A 20,864-nucleotide genomic window follows, 5' to 3' on the forward strand; every position below is an offset into this window, starting at 1 on the left:
CTGATTTTGGCTTTCTCTTCCCTGCAAGAGAGGCAGAGAGGGCTCCTTGCCTGGCCTGTCCAGTGCGGCTTCTTACTGAACGTCTATCTACAGACTTCCTATTTTTACTCTTAATAACTGTAAGCTCGGGGTCACCAGGGTCTCCCTGTTGCTATAGTGAGAGGTGATAGCACCAGCCTTCCAAAGCACTGGACCCTTGGCTTAGAGGAAAAACAGAATCTGGGTTGCTTTATTTTGGGGTTTGACTGAGAAGATTTACTGCGCCGTGTTCCAGCCCTTGCAGCAAACGGCAGTCCGTGCTCGAAATACATCAAACCTCAATAACACAGAATAACTGACAGTTGGGGGAAGTGGGCAAATAAGAATATGTAGAAGATAAGTTTGGAATTACGGAAATGGTAAAACTTCATCAAGAATGTCTAGAAGATGACGAAGAAACAAAGATGCATGTGGTGGTGTTCCTGCGATCCCGCCGGGGCGGCCCTGGCTGTAGCCTTCCCGCCAGGTTTCTTAGACGTGCCTTCGGCCGCGTTGAAGACACAGTGTGTGTATAATTGGCAGTCTGCTTTCTCAGTTAGTATGTAGTAAACATCTTTCTGTGTTCCTACACTCTGCCCATCGGCGTGACCCTTATTGTTTGGATCAGATCACGTAATTTGGTAAAACATTCCCCTGCATTTCCTCTTCAGCATCTCTCTCTCTCTCTCTCTCTCTTTTTTTAAGATTTTATTTATTTATTTGACAGAGAGAGATGCAGCCAGTGAGAGAAGGAACACAAGCAGGGGGAGTGGGAGAGGAAGAAGCAGGCTCCCAGAGGAGGAGCCTGATGTGGGGCTCGATTCCAGGACTCTGGGATCACGCCCTGGGCCGAAGGCAGACGCTTAACGACTGCGCCACCCAGGCGCGCCTCTTCAGCATCTCTTGAATCCACCCTTGGTCTCCCGTGGTGTCATCTCTGTCAAAATTTTATTTCTCTTTTGGATTTGACTAATTGGTCTGCCTTGTCCCTGTCCCCTGCACACACACACACACACACACTCATGCTAGAATTTCCTCCACTCCACAGCCTTGCTAATCAAAGGGTGGTCCCAGACCCGTGGCATGGGCATCCCGTGGGAGCTTGTTAGAAATGCAGAATCTGAGACCCCACCGGGGACCTCCTGAATCAGAGCCTGCATCTGTATTTTGACAACATCCCCAGGTGATTCATAAGCACATTAAAGCTTGGGAAGCACTGATCTGAAACACACATTCCCTGTGCCTCCAGGATAGAATCCATGCTCCCAGCCAGGTACACAACCTGCTGAGTGGAGACCAAGTGGAGAGGAGGTAGGGGTGAATGAGGAAGGGCCAGATCTGCAGGATCACTCCAGGTGGCGGGCCACTGTGGGCCAGGAACCTGGGAGAGGTTGGAGGGTAGGGGGTTGCCTGAGAAGGAAGTCCTAAATGGCAAACCCATGGAAGACGCAAGATGGGACACCAAGGGCCCGGTTGGCTAGCAGGGGCAGGGCTGTGGGCTGGGCTGCACGGCGACCAGCCATAGCTCACTCTCAGTTTACAGGGGCAGAGGCTGAGGCACAGAGAAATTAAGTTGCTTGACCAGGCTCACAAGCTAATGGGCGGTGGAGCGGGGACACAAGCCTGATCCAGGGCCCAGCCCTTAACTGCCCTGCGATGCAGGGTAGAGTGAACGACAGGAGACAAAAAAGATTAAACGGATGTTAAGCTCCCACAATGAGCTCGGTACCAGTTCACTTCATTTAATAGTCACGCCCACTTTGCATGTGGGTGTTCTTACCCCATGTTACAGATGAGGCGGTGGCTTTGCACATAAGCAATGACCTGAGTTCACATAATCACTGACAGCTGAATTCAGGATTTGAACCCAGGACATCGTGGGTCCCGAAGGGATGCTCTTTCTACCTTGCACTCCATCAGCAAGGTTTGGAGTCGGTCTCTGCTCTCAGAACAGCTTCTCACCTTTCTACCTGCTTCCTGGTTGTAAAACGTCACCCCTGCCCAGGACACAGTCCCCAAGCCTATTTTTGGTGGGGAGAAATACAGGGCAAGTCCTAGATATTTTCCCTCAATACCTAAAACTGTGGAATGTCAGGACTAGAAGGTACCGGTTTTAGCATTGAATCCAACTCATCTTATAGTTAAGGAAACGAACACCCGGAGAGCTCAATGACTGGTCTAAGGTGACACAGCCAGCTGGTTACAGATCTGAGACCCTGGTTCTGAATTCGAGGCTCTTTTCATGACTCTGGGTTGTCTTTGTACCTGTTGCCCTGGAGGCCGCGGGTCAGTGCACTGCCAGGCTAGTCAGTACCAGGCTAGGTCAGTGCACGGTCAGCTTTAAGCTTAGGCTGGGAGGTGCAATGGATAAATTTTCATTAAAAAACAAAAATAATGTCTGCTTATTGCTAAAAATTCAAGCAGTGTGTCTAGAAACACCTGAAAGCACCCTCTCCTGGCCCTCCCCAGCCCACTCCCCAGGGGTAACCACTTAGTGCTGTCTCCAATGACTCCTTTATTTTCCTGCCAGCCATTGGGTTTTGTAGGATCCACGCCACAGCAAGGCTATTTTTAACGAGCATCCCTGGCTTCAGGGGGTTGAGGAGAGGGGAAGAAAAATATTCCATTTGTGTATTTTTAATCCGTGGACATTTGAGCAGGCAGTGGCTTTCCTGTCCCCACTGCCAAGGGTTGCGGGCAATTGATTAGACTTTTCTGGATGCAGGGCAATCCTTTCTCTTCCCTTAATGAGGCTGGAAGGCCAGGGAGGGGTGCAGGCGCTATTTCCAGGGCTGATGGCTGTCTCAGCTGGCTGCCTCCTGATCCTGCCTGCCCCCAGCCCTCTCCCTCCCGGCAGCCTCGAAAATCCTGGCTGGGTCTCCCAGGGCAGAGGAGGCCTGGGAACCTGACTCTTTGTGCCAGGCTCATATTTAGAAATGTCTCCAGCCAGAGGTTGGCGTCTGTCCCGCTTAGACTCTGGGCAGGGGGTGCAGTCACATGTGCTGCCTTCGAGAGGGCAGATTCTGAGTGGGCAACAGTCCGCTTTGAATATAAACACACTCCTTTTATGCCATGGGGCTGGCATCTGGCATCCTGTACTCCTGGGCCCTGGGTGAGGGCAAGTGCTGGTAGCCGGATGGGCAATGGGGAGAGGGAAGAAAGATGTCACAAGGCTTTAACTGGGCAAAAAGGTGGTGGAGGAGGTGCCCCACGTCCCTACCCACCCCCACTCCGTCCCTCTCTGTTTTCTGCATTCCTCCTGGTGCCCAGAGCACTGCCTGTGTCTGAGCAGGGGGCCTGCAGCCCCACGGGGGAGCCCAGCCGTGTCCTGACTTGGACTTTCCTTTTTGCCTTCGGAGTTCCCCGGGCGGTTGCGGAGCTGTCCTGGGGGCAGGCCGAGTGGGACGGGAGAGAGGCTGGGTATGGGGCCACCTGCCGCCGGGTCTTGCTCCATTTCCCTGTCTGAGTGCAGCCAGCCCATCAGCCTCTCCAGACAGAACCTGTAAAATGTGGCCCTGAAGGCCTCATCCCCGAAGGCTCGCTCAGCTCTGACCACAGAGGTTCGACCTGTGTGCGATGCCCCAGCCCTGTAAAAACTCCCCTTGCTTTTTAAAACAGTTCCTCTAAGGAGGGGCAATCTGGTTCATTCAGCTCAACTCAGATACTTGGCGAGCACCTGGGAGGTGGAGACCCTGTGTGGTCACCTGCCCCACAGCCCTGGGGCGGGGGGCGCTTGGGGCTCGCCTCCCATCACACCTCTCTGCCCTCAGCAGGCCTGTGCCGGGGGCCAAAGTGGCTTGCTCAGATTCAGCTCTCTGGAGAGGAGGCTGTGCCTGCCGCTGAATCTTCAGAGAGAATCCAAGTGCAGCCACAGGATTTCCCTCCTACAGCCCGAAACCAAGCCCCTGCCAAGTGCTCAAGCTCCTGGCTGGCGGCCCCCACCTCTCCCTGCCCCATCCTCCCCTCCTCTCCCCACATCTCAGGGAAGAAGGCTCCAAGCAGTGGTCAAGAAGGCTGAATAGATATTTTCTTTGTATCTCCTGGGAGCAACATGGTAAATACGCAACAACGGGATGAATGAACAAACAGATGAAGAAGCAACTGAGCAAATGAATGAAGGAACGAACGGAGAAGCGGCCTCGGCTCCAAAGGGACTTAACATTCGGAGGAAAAGACGGGGGCTTGTAGAATGGTCGCACTGTGGGACTGAAGGGGGCCCTAGGGCTCGGGCTCTCTGCCTTCTTACGGGAAAGACAGCGCAGGCTCAAGAGGCTGGAGGGGCTGCTGGGCGGCCTCAGAGACCACGGAGGTCAGAGGATGTGAAATTGCCCAGGGTGAGTGAGATCCGGAACCGAATGCAAGGCTGCCCTACTTTCCGTCTGCCGCTGCCCTAAGTGTCCCTCGTCCTTGGGAAAAATTGCCTTTTCATATGGTTGGGAGTGGACGGCGCAATTTTTCTTGGAGGGTTAATTGTTTTGCTGACAGCACAGATAATTAGGAATGAGAATCCCGGAGCGAGGGCGACAGCACCATCTGCTGTGAATGCGGTTCAGCCCCACCTTGCAGGAGGGCCCGTGAGCGCGCCTCTCCTCTCCCTCCCTACCCCCAACAAGAATTTATGAGCTTGAGCTGTTTGCCTCTGGAGCTCCAGCTGCCAGGTGACCGTGCAGCCGGCAGCAGGAGAGGCCGGTGACTGGCTTCTAAAGGGTTCAGCTTGCTCTCTTTCCGCCCATGGCATCCGCTGCACGTAGTAGGGCTCACTCAAGAGCTCCAAGGTTGACTAAGGACCCATTGCGCTGCCTGGGACTCAGAGAGCTCACGCCAAGGGAATGATTTGCTGTTCTTCCCATAGCCCCGTGGTTGGAGGTCTGGTCCGCGGTGGACTGGAGGGGGCGTGTGGGTCTGCACTAGGCGCTGTGGCTGCCATTGGTGTTTGGGTCATTTTTCTGCTTAGCTCCATGGATTTGCCCCCTCTCCCTGGTTTCCAGGCCTGTGGCCTGTGCCGCTTGCTCTGGTAGGAGCATGGTTGGCCCCGCCTTCTATTACTAGGTAGGAATTTCCAAGTGGTGACTTCCTCCCTGTCAGTAGAGGCAGAACAGCCTGGGAATCAAGCAAGGCATCCCATTATCCAGGAGCAGATCTTTCTTCAGATGGGTCGGACATTGTGGGGTTTGGTTCATTTTTATTATTTAGGAACGTACCACGTATACAAAAGAACGTGTAAATGCGTATATGCTTTTTGAAAATAATAATAGCAATTGCCTTGTTCGTTCCAAGTGATGAACAAACAGCACCCCCAGTGATGCCTTGCCCAGAAATGCCTCGGAGGTGGGGGCTAGAGAGAGTCAGGTCCCCCAGGAAGTCAAGGTCGGCACAGGCCCCACACCCCAAAGCTGTAGCTCTTCATCCCAGCCAGTTTCCTCTCTGCCCGAGCTGCTCCTGCCTAGGACCCTGCACATCCTTGTCTTCCTGTTTATCACTCTGTTCTTTCTGTGCTTCCCCCTCCGAGATCCTCCTCTCAGGGAAGAAGCCTAAGGCATGATTGTTCTCCTCTTGTCCCCATCCTCCGCTATCAGGCCAAGCGTGTCTCTGTTCCCCTTCTCTTTCCCACTCCTATTGACCCGCTCCCGGCCCCCCACCCCCGAGATGGCACGAAGTTAACTGAGGACCTGGGGGCTTGCTGGAAAGAATGATGATTGGGAGTCCGGAGTTCCTGTTTTGGCCCTTTCGCCAACTTACTGTGTGACCTTTAGCAAGATTCTCAACATCTCTGTGCTGTTTCCTCATCTTTAAAATACGCTTTATGTTGCTCTTCTGAAACCCAAGAGGTCCAACGGATGTCAAAGCAGCGCGAAGGGTGTTCATCATTATATGTGTTGTAAGACGTTGTCATCATCATGCTTACAGAGTTCATGGGACCTCGTGTCCCTGCCTTCCTTTGCCACCCTCCTCCCTGTCCGTGGTGCTACCCCTCACTGGTAGTGCTGGGTGCCCTGGTGTGCATTCTCCACCTGCCTCAGCCCCTTCTCAGCAGTGCGTTCACTGAAGCTCCGAGGAGCCCAGGGTCAGGGTGGGGCTCAGGGTCACAGCCATCTGGGTAGCAGAAACCCTCCCCTTGCACCCTCAGAAGTGGAAGCCATGACTGACCAGAGGTACAGGGCTGTGGCTAGTGGGGACCCAGTCTCCAGAGGTGAGCAGACCTCCATGCTGGGCATCCCTTAGCCTGTGGGCCGTGGTCTTGGCTAGGAGATGCGGTCACTCAGTGGAGCCAGTCTGCGTCCCTTACTCAGCGAGCCTTACGTCTCCATCCTTTCCTCTTGTTCTGAGCCCAAGGGCTGCGAAAGGAGGTTCATAATAAGCCACAGGTGGGTGGCCTGCCTGGAGCCCCCAAACCACAGCACGCTGGAAGCCTCACCCCAGGGACCTAGGCTGCAGGAGTTGAGGAATGTCCCTGGTAGACATGGCTCTGCTCTTCGTGCGTCTCACCAGTGGAGGGAGAGCACCCGGTTACTTCCTCTTTCCTGGGACAATGAGATTCTGTTGGTGTTAGGAGCTGAACTCTGAATAGTGGGTGGGATGAGGGTAGAACTTTAAGGCAGATAAAATATACAGAGGTAAGAAAAGAGGAATGTAGGGTGTGTGTGTGTGTGTGTGTGTGTGTGTGTGTGTGTGTATGCACACTGAGGCCCCGGGCCAGGGCTGGTGGGTGGGACATTGGCAATGAAGACCCTGGCTGAGGTAAAATATGTATGGTCACCAGGAATTGCAGGATCTAATCATAAAGAGGATGGCTGGAAAATTCTAGAACAGTGAAAACCTGGACATGTGTTTCTGCTCGTCGTAGGCGACAGAGGCCTCTGTTCTTATTGTAGATCCCTTCTGAAGCAGCTGGGAGCTCAGAACGTGTTGCCACCTCTGAGGAGTAGGACCAGCCGGGAAAGCAAGAGGGGATGGCGTGGAGCCCAGCCAGGGCCTGAGGAGTGAGCGTCATCTGCAGACCACTGGACCTGGAGCCGCCAAGTCAGGAGGGCTGCGCCACCAGGGAGACTCAAGAAGAATCGACGCTTCGGCCACCAGCGACATGTACACGGTGTAATGACAGGTAATGAACCTGCGGCTCGTCTATCGTTTCTGAGTGATAGGGCAGGTAGGAGAATACATCAGCCTGCAGTAGACATAAAATGTCAACCCTTGGAAAGATAACTATGCAAACACAGTGCCGCAAGGCCTGATCAGATGATAGATGGAGGCTTTATAGTTATTAGTTTCTGCCCCGTGCACTTGCTGGGGCCAGGTACCGGAAGATTTAGCATCGGGTGGGTTCACTTCCTATGCCTTATGGGAAAGCGTGATGCCTTTATAGATGGAGCACTGCTTGTTTGAAGAGCTCAAAGACATCATTATTCCCCATTGGCTCCCTTGGGAAGCAGGGAGTTGATGCCAGTGGGGAAACAGAGGCAGTGAGGGGTGCAGGAGTGCTTTCAGATATACATGAAGCGGGGGTACGTGGGGGTAGATCTGGAGACCTCATTGGTTGGGAAGCCTTCCTGATTGAGATTTCTCCAATGCCAGGGTGAGGCAATGGACTGGTATTTCTTGCAGAATAGAGGAAAAGGGACTTTATGGCTCCCTCCATCCCTCCAAGGGCGCTAGGTCAAGGAGAAGATGATCAAGGGTGGCTGGGGAAGGTCATGAGTAGGGGTTTGGAGATCACAGGAAGGGGCTGGCACATACCCTAGGAAGTCAGCCATGCAGGAAGCATCAGGCAGGTCCCTGGAGCCGATGAGGCGGAGGTCTGAGGCTAGAAGAAGGGAGCCAGTGGGACTGGAGACTCCGAAGGTGAGCTCTGATCTGATGGAAGGCCTGTTCTGTTGGTCATCTGGTCTTTGCTCTGTGTGTCATACAGGGTACCACTCTGGCAACTTCCACTTTGGGGAAAACGTCAGGCTAGGGCAGAGGCAAAAATAGCTTAGGGCCTTGGGAAACTGACCAGGGCAGGGGGAGAAGGACCAATGGCCTGGGGCAGGAGGCCCAAGGGGGTGTGGCAAATTCCATTCCAGTGCAGGCCAGTGTCAGGGTCCATAGGGTCAAGCCAAGGGGTGGGGAGGGGCAGAGTATTAAGACTTCTGGGTGGCCTTGTTCTAAATCAGGCAGAAAGAATAAGATGAAGAAGGAATTTAGAAAGCTGAGCCTGGCTCTAGGAAATGGGTCAGCCACAAGCACCAGGCAGGCCCAGGACTTAGCTTCTGTGTATATGAGGAAATGGAAGGGGGGTGCTGAGCTCTGGGGAGCCCAGCAAAGACAGTCAGGGGACTGGCTGTGCTTGGAGGGGCTTAGCTAGGGAGGCAGCCAGTGCCACGGGTGCCTGGGGCTGTGTCTCTGGGTACCCCAGATGCCAGCATACTGGTCCGGGACTATTCATATATCCCACCTCTTATTGGGGAAGTTGGTCTATATGTCTCAGACTTGACTGGGGACCTAGGCAGGGCTGACCCTGGGGGGCCCCATGGTGGCGCATGATAGGGGCAGAAAAGTCCAGCCCTGCAGGTTGGTGTATGAGGACTTTCATCACGTGTGTGGTTTTAGGAAGGTAGAGGCAATATGCTTCCCGATCAAGGCAAGAAAGAGCAAAGGATCAGGTCTATGAAAAGGTTCTTAGCCTATTTTATCAATATTACTGAGTACCTTTGTGCACTGGGCACTGTGCTAGGTGCCAGAAATGCAAAGATGTACGAGGCATCTTTGCTGCCCAGGGAGGGAGGATGGGGCCCAGGAAGAAGCATGGCAGTGGGGACAGAGCCAGGACTCTGGGAGCCTCGGGCTTCTATCTTTAAGACAGGGACAATACTTTGTCACTCACAGGCTGGTTGGGAGAATTAAATAAAATAAAACATGCAAAAACACTTAGCACAGCAGCTGGCACCATAATCAGTGATCAATACATTGAACTTACTTGCATTATGCCGCCCTTGGAGGAGCTCACCGTCTGGCAGGGGTGGGAGCAAAGGAGGCTGGGAGAAGTGCATCCTCATTCGCAGGGCTTGCAATTGCTCACGGGGCCCGAGGCCTGGGCTCTGAAAACCTGGTTATCCGAATTTGTCTGGCCCTGGAAGATGTCGTTCAATGCGGATCAAACACTCAGAAATGGGGACCGTGTTCAAGTGCTTTGACGAGTGCCGGGCCGGGGTTCTTTATGGGCACTGAGTAGGATAGAGGGCGCGAGGGCTGGGTCCGGGAATTTCCAGAAGTGTTGAGAAGAGAGGACATTCTCGGAATGCTTGGAGAGTCTTGCGTCCTCGGCTTCCAGCGCTGTTCTTGGAGCCGGGCAGAGTGAGCTGGGTATAGAAACCAAGGCGAGCGTTGGGTCCTGCAACAGGGCTGCATAGGAGAGTCTGAGCACCAGCCACAGATGTAAGCCACACGTGGGGTTTTAAAATTTTCCAGTAACCACTCAAAAAAAACGTAAACGTGAGAAAGTAAACTTAATTGTAATAATGTGTTCCATTTAATTCAAAAGGCCCGAGTATTATCATGTCAACCTCTAATCAATATACAAATTATTAATGAACTATTTTACATTCTTCTTTTCATGCCAAGTCTTTCAAGTCCAGAGTGTATTTGACACAGGCAGCGCCCCTCCGTTTGGACTAGCCACGTTTCAAGTGCTCATTCCAAGTGACTTGTGGCTACTCTGGTGGACGGTTCAGGTGTAGAATCTGGAATATCGGGCCAAGGGGCACCCAGAAGCCAGGTATATCCTGAGCTTAACAACAGGACTTACTATTATGTCTTTTTCTTTTGACACGTCAGCAACGCATCCCTGGGGAAATGGGCTTCAGTGATCTGAGATGTCTTGAATCACTTGTTCTAGATGGTTATTTATGTTTTCTGGAACCAGCCCCAGCTTTGGGTCTGCCCAGCTGGTCTAAGGACCCCAGCACCTGCTGGTTCGAGGCTGACCTCAGGCAGTTCCTAAAGCTTTCCAAGCTTTAGAGGCTTTGCGGGAAGTGGCACTATTCATTTTTATCTTGCTGGGTAATGAAGAGGACTTAAGTACAATAAATACTGAGTGATTACTCTGTGATATTCGCCGTCAAGAAAGAATCTTTGTTGTTTTCCTAAATCAAATGGAAACCAATTTGAGTTCGCCTAAGTTTGACTAAGTTTGGCAGAAGTTTCCTAGCAGGCATTTCTGTCGTTCTGTCCATTGTATGGGAACGATGGGGTATTGCAGGTCAGGAAAAATGGGGAGGGAGGCGAGGCCTGGACCCCAGCCCACGGCAGCAGGTCCTGCCTGGGGCCCCTCCTTCTCCAGACCCGTGTAGTCATCTGGAGGAAGCAGGGCTGCAGGCAGCCTGTGCCCCCGTGCCAGCTCTGCCATAGGGAATCTTGGGGTCCCTAGGCCTTCACCTCTAGGGTTTGGACACCGCCACGGTGCTCTGTTCCGGTGGAGGGAGGGTTGCCGGCCACTCCAGGGCTGCTTACCTAAGCCATCGCGAGTGTCTTGGGACCCACCCCAGGGATCCTGCTCCAGAAGCTGCATGCCCTTCAACCCTTCTGTTTCCATTCTCCCAGCTGCAGCCTTTGAAACGAAGGCCCATCTCTACTTAGTACCCGCTGTCTTTCCCCAGCCACAGACATACGGGTAACTCCCTCTGAGGGCAAGCGACCCCATTGCCATAGAGCATACCTGCTCGTTCTGGGGATAGGGAGTATGGTTTATTATTTTGTGAATGACATCGGCTCCAGCCACAGGCCCCCATCAGCAGCAGCAAACTGAGGTTTGGTGAGAACTCAGCCGTAGGGATGGAGGTTTAAAGAGAGTGTCTGCAGGCAGATCCCACGTCCCCCTGGGCTGCTGTGGAAAGAGCAGGAGGTGAAGGTCAGTGACACGAAGAGTAGGGGGGGTGTCAGCTGCGCTTGGTGGTCAGTGCAAAGTCTGCAGAATGAATGGAGACTCCAGGCCTGGGGACCGACGCGCTGTGTTCGAGATCGGGTCAACCCTTGGTTGCGTGTGGTGGGGTCCGCGAGCCTCTGGTGCTCACTGCAGTGGCCTGTGGGTCTCCGTGTTGCTGCCGCTTTAGGCAGGAGGTCCTGTCCCCTGGGGCAGCTGGTTCCTGCTTTCTGCTGCGTCTCCAGGGCCCGAGTTCCCAAAGCTGTCACGAATCAAAGGGGATCCTCCAAACCGGTGTCACTGTGACTTAGCATCTATTTTAAGAGGTAATCCGTGGCACATTTGGAGGACAGTGGGAAGGGTGTTTCACGAAATCAAGCGCATTCAGATAGAGATGTAGTCATGGCTCTTTCTAAGTTGGCTGTCTGACCCTGTGCGGTTTGCTCACCTTCCCTGGGCCTTACTGTTCTCGTCTATACAACGGGCATGAGACGGTGCATCGCAGGGATGCCAGGTACACGTACATTTCAAAAGTAAGCGGTGCTCTGAACCTTAATCACCAAAAATTTGAAAGTCTTTTGGCAGCACCCTTTCCCTCCCCACCTCTAACAGTGTGTAATTCTGTTCCTTAAAACTAGCCTCTCTGTGGCTCCCTGGGGGCCCACAGGGAGTGGTTTCTGATATAGCCCCTCACAGTTTTGCAGTAGGGAGAGGTGGGAAGCCACATTGCCCTTGACTGACAACCTTCGTATGGGTATTTAACAATTTTAATTTTTCATGATTCCTCCGATAAAAATAGTGCCTGACTAAAAACAAATACGTTTGTATTTTCCATCTCCTTAATTAGTTTCTAATTTGGGGGTTCTTATTAGCTTAAAATCATCCCGCTGAGATGGTCCTTGGATGATAAAAAATGTGAAAACCACAATCAATTCTAGAGAGATCTTGGTATTTAATTATGCTGATTGGAGCACTAGAGACCCCTGGCAAAACGAACCTCTCAGAATAAGCTTGATTTGTGTAATTTGGTTTTTAAAAATTTTGGATGCATATTTATCATATTCAACTATGTGTTCTTGTTATCCTTGAGATTCTGACTCATCTTCTAGGAGACGGGTGGAGGAGTCCACAGGCTCTTGAGACCCTGGGATTGCAGCTGAGCTCACAGAGGTGCTGGTAGGGCCTGGCCTGCAGGGACCATGGGGTCCCCAGCTAGGCTGGTCATTTAAAAATGTCTTTTCTTAAAAAAAAAAAAAAAAAAAAGGAAAGGTTAAAAGTCACACAGAATTAGGCTAAGATACGATATGCTGGTAGAATTTTGGAACTTGATCGTCGGAGAGAGTCTCCCATGAAATCTTAGAAAATGGGCAAGTCCCAGTGGGTTAGAGATGTATGTAGAACCACATTTTAGGATGTGATCTATAACTCTGGAGGCAGTGGGAAGAACTAGTTGCTCAAAAAGTTATCCAAACCCATGGATCCATATTAGCTTTGCTAAAGTAAGGGAGCCGGATGTAATAGGAAGGACACAGCATCACCCATGATATTTGCTTGCTGTAAAGCTGAACCGGAATGTGCTCAAGCCTGCAGATGTAACTACCATTTTATACAGGGGCTAGAGGAACCTGCAAAACGCCACCAGAGGGAGGCCATCCCCAAAGGCACGGCAAAGCCTCAGGACGAACGCCTGCATTTCGCTAATAGGATGTCAAGGGGGAGGTAAGGCAGGTATAGGGGAAATTAGTACAGATTAGTAGGGTCTTTTTTTTTTTTTAAAGGATTTATTTATGTATTTTAGAGAGAGAGAGACCCCATAAGCAGGGCAGAGGGAGAGGGAAAGAGAGAGAAAAGCAGACTTCCCGCTGAGCGCAGAGCCCAACCTCATGACCTGAGCTGCAATCAAGAGTCGGATGCTCAACTGTCTGAGCCACCCAGGTGCCCTGGCTAGTAGAATTTTAAGAGACACACTAAGCAAGTGCACTCTGTGGGTCTGGTTTGGGTCCTGATTTTGGGCCTACCTGCTGAGAGAATCAGGGACGTTAGGTCCAGGATCGGCGTGAGATATCCAGGAATCGTTATGAATTTTTAAGGCGCATAATACGGTGGCAGTGTTACAGACTGAAGTATTTACAGAGGACATGATATCTGGGATTTTCTCTGAGATGGTCCAGATAAAAAAGATGAAGCAAAAATAGCAGATCGTTGCCTATGGTTGAAGCTGGTTTGGTGATGGGTGATGGACTCCTGGGGGGTTATTGGGCTCTTCTATTTGTGCGTGTTTGAAAAGTTCAACAATGAAAAGTAAAATAATAATAATGAGGAGGAGGAAAAGAAGGAAGAGAAGCAGAGGGAGGAGAGGAATAGGAAGAAGAAGAAATGTCTTTACTAGCTGGCTGAGCCCTAAAATTTCACCATTAGGGCTTTATTCATCCAGCTTAAGCCTTCCTTCATCCATAATACCCAGCTTCTCCTGGAGTAGGACTTCTGCTTTAGGAAAGTCCCAGCGGGTCAGTGGGATGTGTCCCCAGTGCAGGATACTGTCCGTGTCTCACGCAGAAGAGTTCTGGGTGAGGTCAAGTTTGGAAGAGGCTGTATTAAACTAAGCCCAGCAGATTTCTTTGGAGCCTTGGTTTGGCTGATATGCACCGTACATCTTGGGTGAGGGTGGGCTGTAGCAATGCGGTATTGCCCAGAATCATCGGTCATGTGCTTCAAAGGAGATAGAAACCTCCAGCTCCTTCAGGGAAAATCAGACTAAGGCCAGAACCGTGGTTCCGGAGCCATTTCTATTTACTAACTGGTCATTGATTAATCACTCACACTCTCTGTGCCCCAGTTTTCTTATCTGTAAAATGAGCTTAATATCACCTACCACGTACTTTACGAGACTATGAAAGGGCTTCGTACACCATATAGAGCCCAAGACCAAAGGTTAAATTGTGTGATTTTTATTTGGTGCCATTTTCTGAAACTGGGTCCGCGAGTGTCTGCTTGGAGGCTCATGGCTCTGTATACAGGTGTGGCGCACGTCCCCTCAAGAATGGACTGTTGCGAGTGTCACATGCTCAAAAGATACAAAGGTGGTAGAAACAAGCTCTCTGCCCTTTGGGAGCTCACGATGGACCTGGGGAGACAGTGAGAATAAACAGCGGCGGGGACTCGCAAAGCCATCCAGCCCTCGGGACAGATGAAAGTCTCCGATTCAGAGGAAGAGGGGAGCGCTCTTGGTTGGGGTGGCCTGCGAGAGGCCCCCTGGAGGGGGTGGCACTTGAGCTGAGCCTGGAAGCTGCGGGCGATTTGCACGGGCCATCCCTTTGTTGGTTATGGATCACTTCGTTGGAATATTTCCCTGTCTCCCGCCTCTGCCCGCCCACATTCTGCAGCTGAGCACATAAACCTTGTTTGGATTACAGTACTATCTGACTCGGGGGCCCCAAGTCCTCCCCATCCGGAACAGGGGTCAGTGCTCCCCCTGCTCGGCCCTCCCAGCCACTCCCATCCTCTCCTGCACTGTCTCCACTTCCAGTTTCCATCTGCCCACCGGAGCCCAGAGGAGCTGGGATTACTCATCCCGTCCACACTCATCACTCCTGCCCTCCCTTTTAAGTTAAAAAAAAAAAAGTATAAACCACGGAAACAAAGCAATAAATTATGACTCAGAGACACCCAAGCCTTCATGTGGAAATGTTTATCACTGTCAAATCGTTCCTTCGGGCAGTGAGAGAAGAGAACCCAAGTGGGAATCATGGGAAAGGTGGGCAGCCGTGGTTTAAGTAGAAGCAGAGGGATTGGAGGGACCCTTGGGAGCTGGCCTGGTTTCTTGGGTGCAGAGAGCTGGCCAGGAGGCTTCGACTCCCCTCGCAGGATGTGGGTGCCGTTCTCCGGGATGTGAATAGCAGTCAAGGGACTTGTTCGCAGAGAGCCCACACTGTCCTTTAATCAGCACAGCGGCAATGAAAGAAAAGGACCCAGGGAACAACAGGGCTGGGGTGGGCGCTTTGAGTCAACAAGGGGGCCAGCTCTGTGCCACGCCAGGATTCAGAGACATGGACACATGCCTCGTCCTCACGAGTCTGCATGGGCTGAGCTTAGCCCACTCCTGGCACGGTGTAAGGCTCAGGAAGCTATTGTTCATTCTGATATTGGGGGGGGGCTTACCCAGTGCCTGGGACAAAGTTGCCCCCCACTGTGGTTTTCACAGCAACTGCACACCTCAGCTTTGGGGTCAGAGAGCCCTTGGCCCCTATGGACCCTCACCAACTTGCAGTCTTCGTCTCTACCCCTTCTGCCACTGCGAAGTAAAGAGACATCCGACAAGCTACCCTGAGCCTCAGTTTCCTTATCTACGACATAGAAATAATGAGATTGCCTGCCCTACTGACATCACTTAAGAGTGAAGAGTGAGTTTAAGGGGTGGTGTATGTAAAAACATTTGAAGGAGTAGAGAGAGTTCATCAAGCATTTAAAAAACTGTCTGCGTGTGTCTGTTCACGGCAGGCATTCCCACGTACAAACGCGCACGCGCAGACCGTACTCAGAATTCCCAGAGTGGCGAAGTGTGTCCACAGTATGATGCGGGTGTCCTGGGAGGGACAGAAGTAGCACCGGCATCTAAGCGGGTTTGTATTGTGGGTTTCGGCCGTTTCACTTTCCCAGAGGCCATTCGTCCCCTTTTCTGGCCTGCCACCCCACGTTCTTGGGGTGTGGGAGAAGCACGTGGGGCCAGACCCAGCAGATCTGGCATCCAGCTGGCTCTCTGAAACTGCTCTGTGTGACCCCGAGCAAGTCCTGTAACTGCTTCCTCAGACACGAAAATGAAGGCGAAAAACTGCCGGCTACAGGACATGGAGGCCATCCAGTAGGACGATGAGTTAAGGCCTTTCTAAGTTGTAAAGTGGCTGCCAGGCCTTCGGAGCCCAGTGGAACAAAAGATGTAATAGCACTTGTTAATTGATTAATGTGCCACCCGCCATGTCACCTGCTTCTGGGAAGATGGTGGGACTATTTTTCTATTAGAGGCACACTCCTTAACGAGGCCTTCCCTGACCCGGATCCTCCGTTGCCCTTCTGAGTCACAGGGCGTACCTTCTCCCAGCCCTGGCTGTTGGGGCCGAGATCAGCCATCCACTTACCTACTTATTCTAATTTGCTTTATAACTCAGCACTCACTCTAGGTTTTGATTTACAGTTAATGGTTCATCTTTGAATGAACACTTGTCTGGAATCTTCCATCAGTCAATGGTGGTGGTATTGACGTGGCAGCCAGGTAATAAGTCCTACAGTACTAAGTCTTTTTTTTTTTTTTTGCCAGTATTTCCCATTTTTCCCCTATCAGCCACATAAAGAACCCTCCACAATTATATACTCGTTTTATTCTAAGTCCACATGACGTAATGGAAACAGCACAGGGATTAGCCAGGAGCTAGGAGTTCTGAGCCCCGCTTTGCTGTTAACTCACTCACTGTGTGACGCTACGTGAGAAAATATTGACCTCTCCGGGCCTCAGTTTCTCATCTGCCAGGAAGTACAGGGTTGGGAGGGGAGTTCCTGCCCTGAGCCCCTGACTTTGCAAACCAGCCCAACGAAGTGTATAATGAATGAGACAGATCTGTGTTCAGATTACAAAAATAATAACTCCCTTGTATAAGAAAAAAATTACAAGTGCTTCACTGAGAAAGCAAAGGGAATTTAACACCCCCTCCCCACCCAGAGACTAGCACGGCATCATGCTATCTGTATTGTAACCGTGGGTCTGGAAAATAGATCCAGATGGCCCCAACATGAGATCAAGCTATATATTGTGTTCTCCAGCTTGTGTTTTTACTTATCTTAAAAAAAAAAAAAGAAAAACAACTACTCATATGCATCATTCTTGCTTTGTATAATATGGTTTTCAATAGTATGGATATCGTCTATTAATAGACTAGAATTAATTTCACTAATGGACATCTGGGTGGTGGCAGTGAGTTACAATTGATTGTATCGTTGGCCGCCCCTCCTATTCTGGGAGCAGGTCAGAGAGGAGCCTGCAAAGGGAGAGCATGTTTCCAGGGCCAAAGCCACTATGCTGAGTGAGGGCGCTGCTCCCCAGAACTGGGGGCACAAGGGTCAAGCTGGGAACACAGTGAGGAGGGCGTGGGGTGGGGTGGGCTGGAGCTACGGGCAGGCAGGAACCTAATTGTGTAAACATAGTTCTTGTTGCAGTTTGGTTGCTCTGGTACCACGGAATGTCAGCAGCTGGGACAACTGTGAGTCAGGGCTGAGTCGGTGAGTGGACATGGGCACCACCCTCCAGAGGTGGGCAACCTTGAACGGCGCTGTCCTGGTACGGGGCCCTGACCTTCACCTGCTCCGTCCAGTGCCAAGGCAGGGAGGCCAGGCCGCTGCAGCCAGCCCCAGCAGGCTGCCTATCTGTCCTCTATTCCCAGCCTCCACGAGCGTCCATGGGACTGTGGGATTCCAGAAAAGCAGTATTTGGATCCATTTTTCGGAGAAGGCAAAAGGGAGACATTGTTGGCTCTTGAGCCTAGAAATATTTACCATTTCCTCTTTCCTCTTGTGTTTGACTGAATTAGAATTTTTGAATCGGTAAAGCGTTTGTAGGGTTCAAAAGTCAAAATGACATACAAAGGTATATGCCCAGAGTTCTCGCTCTACCCCTTTCGCCCCTGTAGGCAACTGCTTGCATAACTTTCTGGTTCATATTTCCAGTGTTACTTTATGCTAAAACGGAGCAACTTGAATATGTATTTTTAGTTTTCCACCTTACCATAAAAAAATATACCCTACTGTATGTTCTGAACCTTGCCTCCCTTCTTTCCTTACACGTGTCCTTGAAATGTCTCCATATTAGTACACAGAGCATTTCCTCAGTTATTTATTTATTTGCTTATTTATTTTTTAAAAGCTGTGGAGTAGTCACCGGATGTGTGGATAGAATTTCTTTTAAAACAAGCCCCCTACAGAGAGACACTTAGGTCACTTCCAGCTTTTCGCGATTAAAAACAATTCTGCAATCTGATGTCAGCCTGAACTATTTTGTTGCACGTGTATATATTGTAAATAACGAGCCTTCCCAAATCTTTTTCTAGAAGCAGGCAGCCTATGCCTTATCTATGAGCAGAGAAGTGAACAAGACTTTGCCCCCAGATTCCCATGCCTTGTCATCCAAGTGGCACCGTCCCCCAGCTCCCTAGTGTCCCATCATCCCCAGATGCGATGTCCTTTGCCTGCCAACCTGGGATTTTAGAAATGGTCTTCACTTTCATTTCCTCTGGTGGTTTCAGCAGAGACTCAACCCTGGGCCCTAGACCTTTGAAATCTCTCGAAAGGTTAGCGGGAGTCCTGAGCCCAGCGGTAGAAGCCTCATGGCCCGGACCAGTGGGAGGGCGTGCGTTCCGGTCCCCGATCTGTCGCTGATGAACCGGGCGATGCTGCCGAAAGCATCTCCCCTCCGCCGTCACACAGGTGAGCGGAGTGGCCTGACCTCCTTTCCCATCCTGACCTTCTGTGGTTGTAGGAGCCACTGAACGGTGTTAAGGACAGTTTTAAACTCGTCAGGCCCCGACTAGCAAGTAAGTGTCACTTTCTCAACGCGGGCCCATGTGCTGGTGTTTCTTTACCTCCCTGGGTGGCCGGAATGCTTTCTTTAACGTGAAATCAGAGCATCGATGAAGCTGGCTTGTGCGTGCTAATAAAACGACACCCATGTGAGGATCCCCATTACTCATAAGTACATTCATTTGGCTACAGATTTGTGGAGCCCTTTCATTGCTAGTGCATGAAAAAGGGATATTTCACACATGTTTCACATAAGCACTGTGATTTAGCTTCTGAGTGAATAAGAATCAATGCCACAGCCAACTGCCACCAGAGAGACCATTTATATTGTATTACGGGCTGCCGCGGCCCCACCTTTGACTATGGTCTTGTCAGATCTGATAAGGGAGTAGTAAGAATAACGTACATTACGTGAGCTCCCTCCCCAGGGCTTTGCTGCTGGCCTGTGTGCCTTCTTCGTGGTCTGTCTCTTCCTGTCCCGGGTGTACCCGGGGGCCTCACCCCAGGTAAGAGGTCTGGGCACCACTTATCAGGCAATCAGCTGGTAGATCGATCCGTCATTCACCGATGGTGTCGTGCACAGAACCTCTGAAACGCAGCGGTCCACACCCGGCGCGCCCTCGTCCTGTGAACAGCACCGTCTTTGGCTCGTCCGCCAGGCCTCCTGCTTCACCCCACCTACTCCGCTAGGCCCTGCGTGTTAGATGTCCCCGGAGTCTGGCCTTCCTCTCTGTTCCCCTTGTCCTTGTGCAGCCCAGAGCACGTCCCCCGCACCAGCTCTACGGCCTAGTTAGCCTCCCTGCCTTTCCTCTTGCCACCCTGACCCCGATCTTTCCAGAGCACACAGTAGTTGCTCTGGGAAATACGCTCAACTGAAGGTGTCGCCTCTGCCGGCCTCCTGGTGCTTCTACAATGAAGGTAGGATTCTTGCCAGGACCCAGAGGGCCTGCCCACCTCGTCAGCCTCCTCCTGCACCCTCTTCCCTTTGGTTTCTAGAATAAGCCGTGTTCTTTTCCTCCTGGGGAAGTATGCATGCTGCTCTCTCTGGAAGCTGGCTTCCCCAGCCGGGTTGAGCCCCTGCACACCCACTGGAGGGCAGCTAGGTGGTCCCTCCCCTGACCCTCAGGGCTGGGTCGGGTCCCCTGTGAGCCCTGATCACAGTTGTATAGAAAAGTCTAACCAGCTATTTGATACCTGCCTCCCCACCAGAGGGTAAATTCCATATCCTGCGGACAGCTGGTTGCTAGCCCAGCACACAGAACACAGTAGGAGCATATCGAATGAGGGGAAGCATGAGCTAGCCGTGTCCCGGAGGGCAGGGCAGGGGGACACGAAGAATGCAGGACAGCCAGTGAACATTCTTTTCGTAGCAACAACAGCAGAAGGATGACACAGCTGTGGAACTACAAGGGACTTCAGAGGTAGTCTCAGGCCCAAGCCCCTCTTGGAGGGAGCGAGAACAGAACTGTGGCTAAGGCTGCGGCCTCTAGAGTCAAACTGCCTGCCTTCTTGCTGTGTGTTCTTGAGCAAGTTGCCTAACCTCTCTGAGTCTCGACTGCCTCATCTGTAAGATAGGAATAATGCCTTTTCCAGAAAAACATTGTGAGGATTAAAGGGGAAAAATGTTGTGTCGAATGAGAAAACCCATACGAGGCGCTCAGCATAGGGCCGGCCCTGAGTGCCTGTTGGCCGTTATTATTATATTACAGAACATGACACTGAAGCCCAGAGAGGTTAGGCTTCCTGAGCAAGATCCCACAGTTCCTAACGCACAGCCTGGTTTTCCGTACTGCTCACTGGACTAGCCGTCAGAAGTCTCTGGCACCGTCTTTGCCCTCCAGAGGTTCTGGTCTTATGGCTGTAACACAGTGGTTGTCAACTGGGGCCATTTTGCCTATCTGCCCCCCCCTCCAGGGATCATTTGGTGATGTCTGTAGATATTTTTTGTTGTCACAGAAGTGGGGAGGGGGGTGCTACTGACATTAAGTGGGGAGAGGCTGCCCCACCTCCTACCATGAACAGGAGCCCCATCCTCAGCAAAGAAGCCCAAAATGTCAGTAGCGCCGACGTTGAGAAATCCCGCTGTGGCGTTTGTAGGAGGGTCCTGGGCAACCTAAGTCCCTCGGAAACTGACCTGATGAAGGGCACCCTGTCTAAAAAGGCCAGGGCGTGCCTCGTAAGTCTGTATCCGGGGAAAGTGGCCTTTCTTGTTGAAGGCTGAGCAGGGCTCGAAGCCGGAGATGGAACTTAGAGGCAGGCAAGAGTCCAACAGTGGTTTGTAGCAGAGAGAAAATGGAAGGGGCAGCCTCATCAGATGTGTATCGGCCTCGGGGGGTGTGAGTAGTTTTTCTGAGTGGCGTCCTTGCCAGAACCGTTCGCACCTCAGCACCCA

At 51.7% G+C, this 20,864-nt stretch overlaps 1 protein-coding gene across 1 annotated transcript in view; it reads left to right on the top strand.

Moving 5' to 3' along the window:
* Positions 1-20,864, top strand: part of ZBTB7C (zinc finger and BTB domain containing 7C) — a 342,004-nt gene that overhangs the window by 58,977 nt on the left and 262,163 nt on the right. The window contains exon 2 of the mRNA XM_026496274.4: positions 6,891-7,120. The gene's annotated coding sequence lies outside the window, so the exon portion shown is untranslated. The remainder of the gene's footprint in view (positions 1-6,890; positions 7,121-20,864) is intronic.

The sequence above is a fragment of the Ursus arctos genome, unplaced genomic scaffold (genome assembly GCF_023065955.2).
Source record: "Ursus arctos isolate Adak ecotype North America unplaced genomic scaffold, UrsArc2.0 scaffold_17, whole genome shotgun sequence".
Classification (NCBI taxonomy): domain Eukaryota; kingdom Metazoa; phylum Chordata; class Mammalia; order Carnivora; family Ursidae; genus Ursus; species Ursus arctos.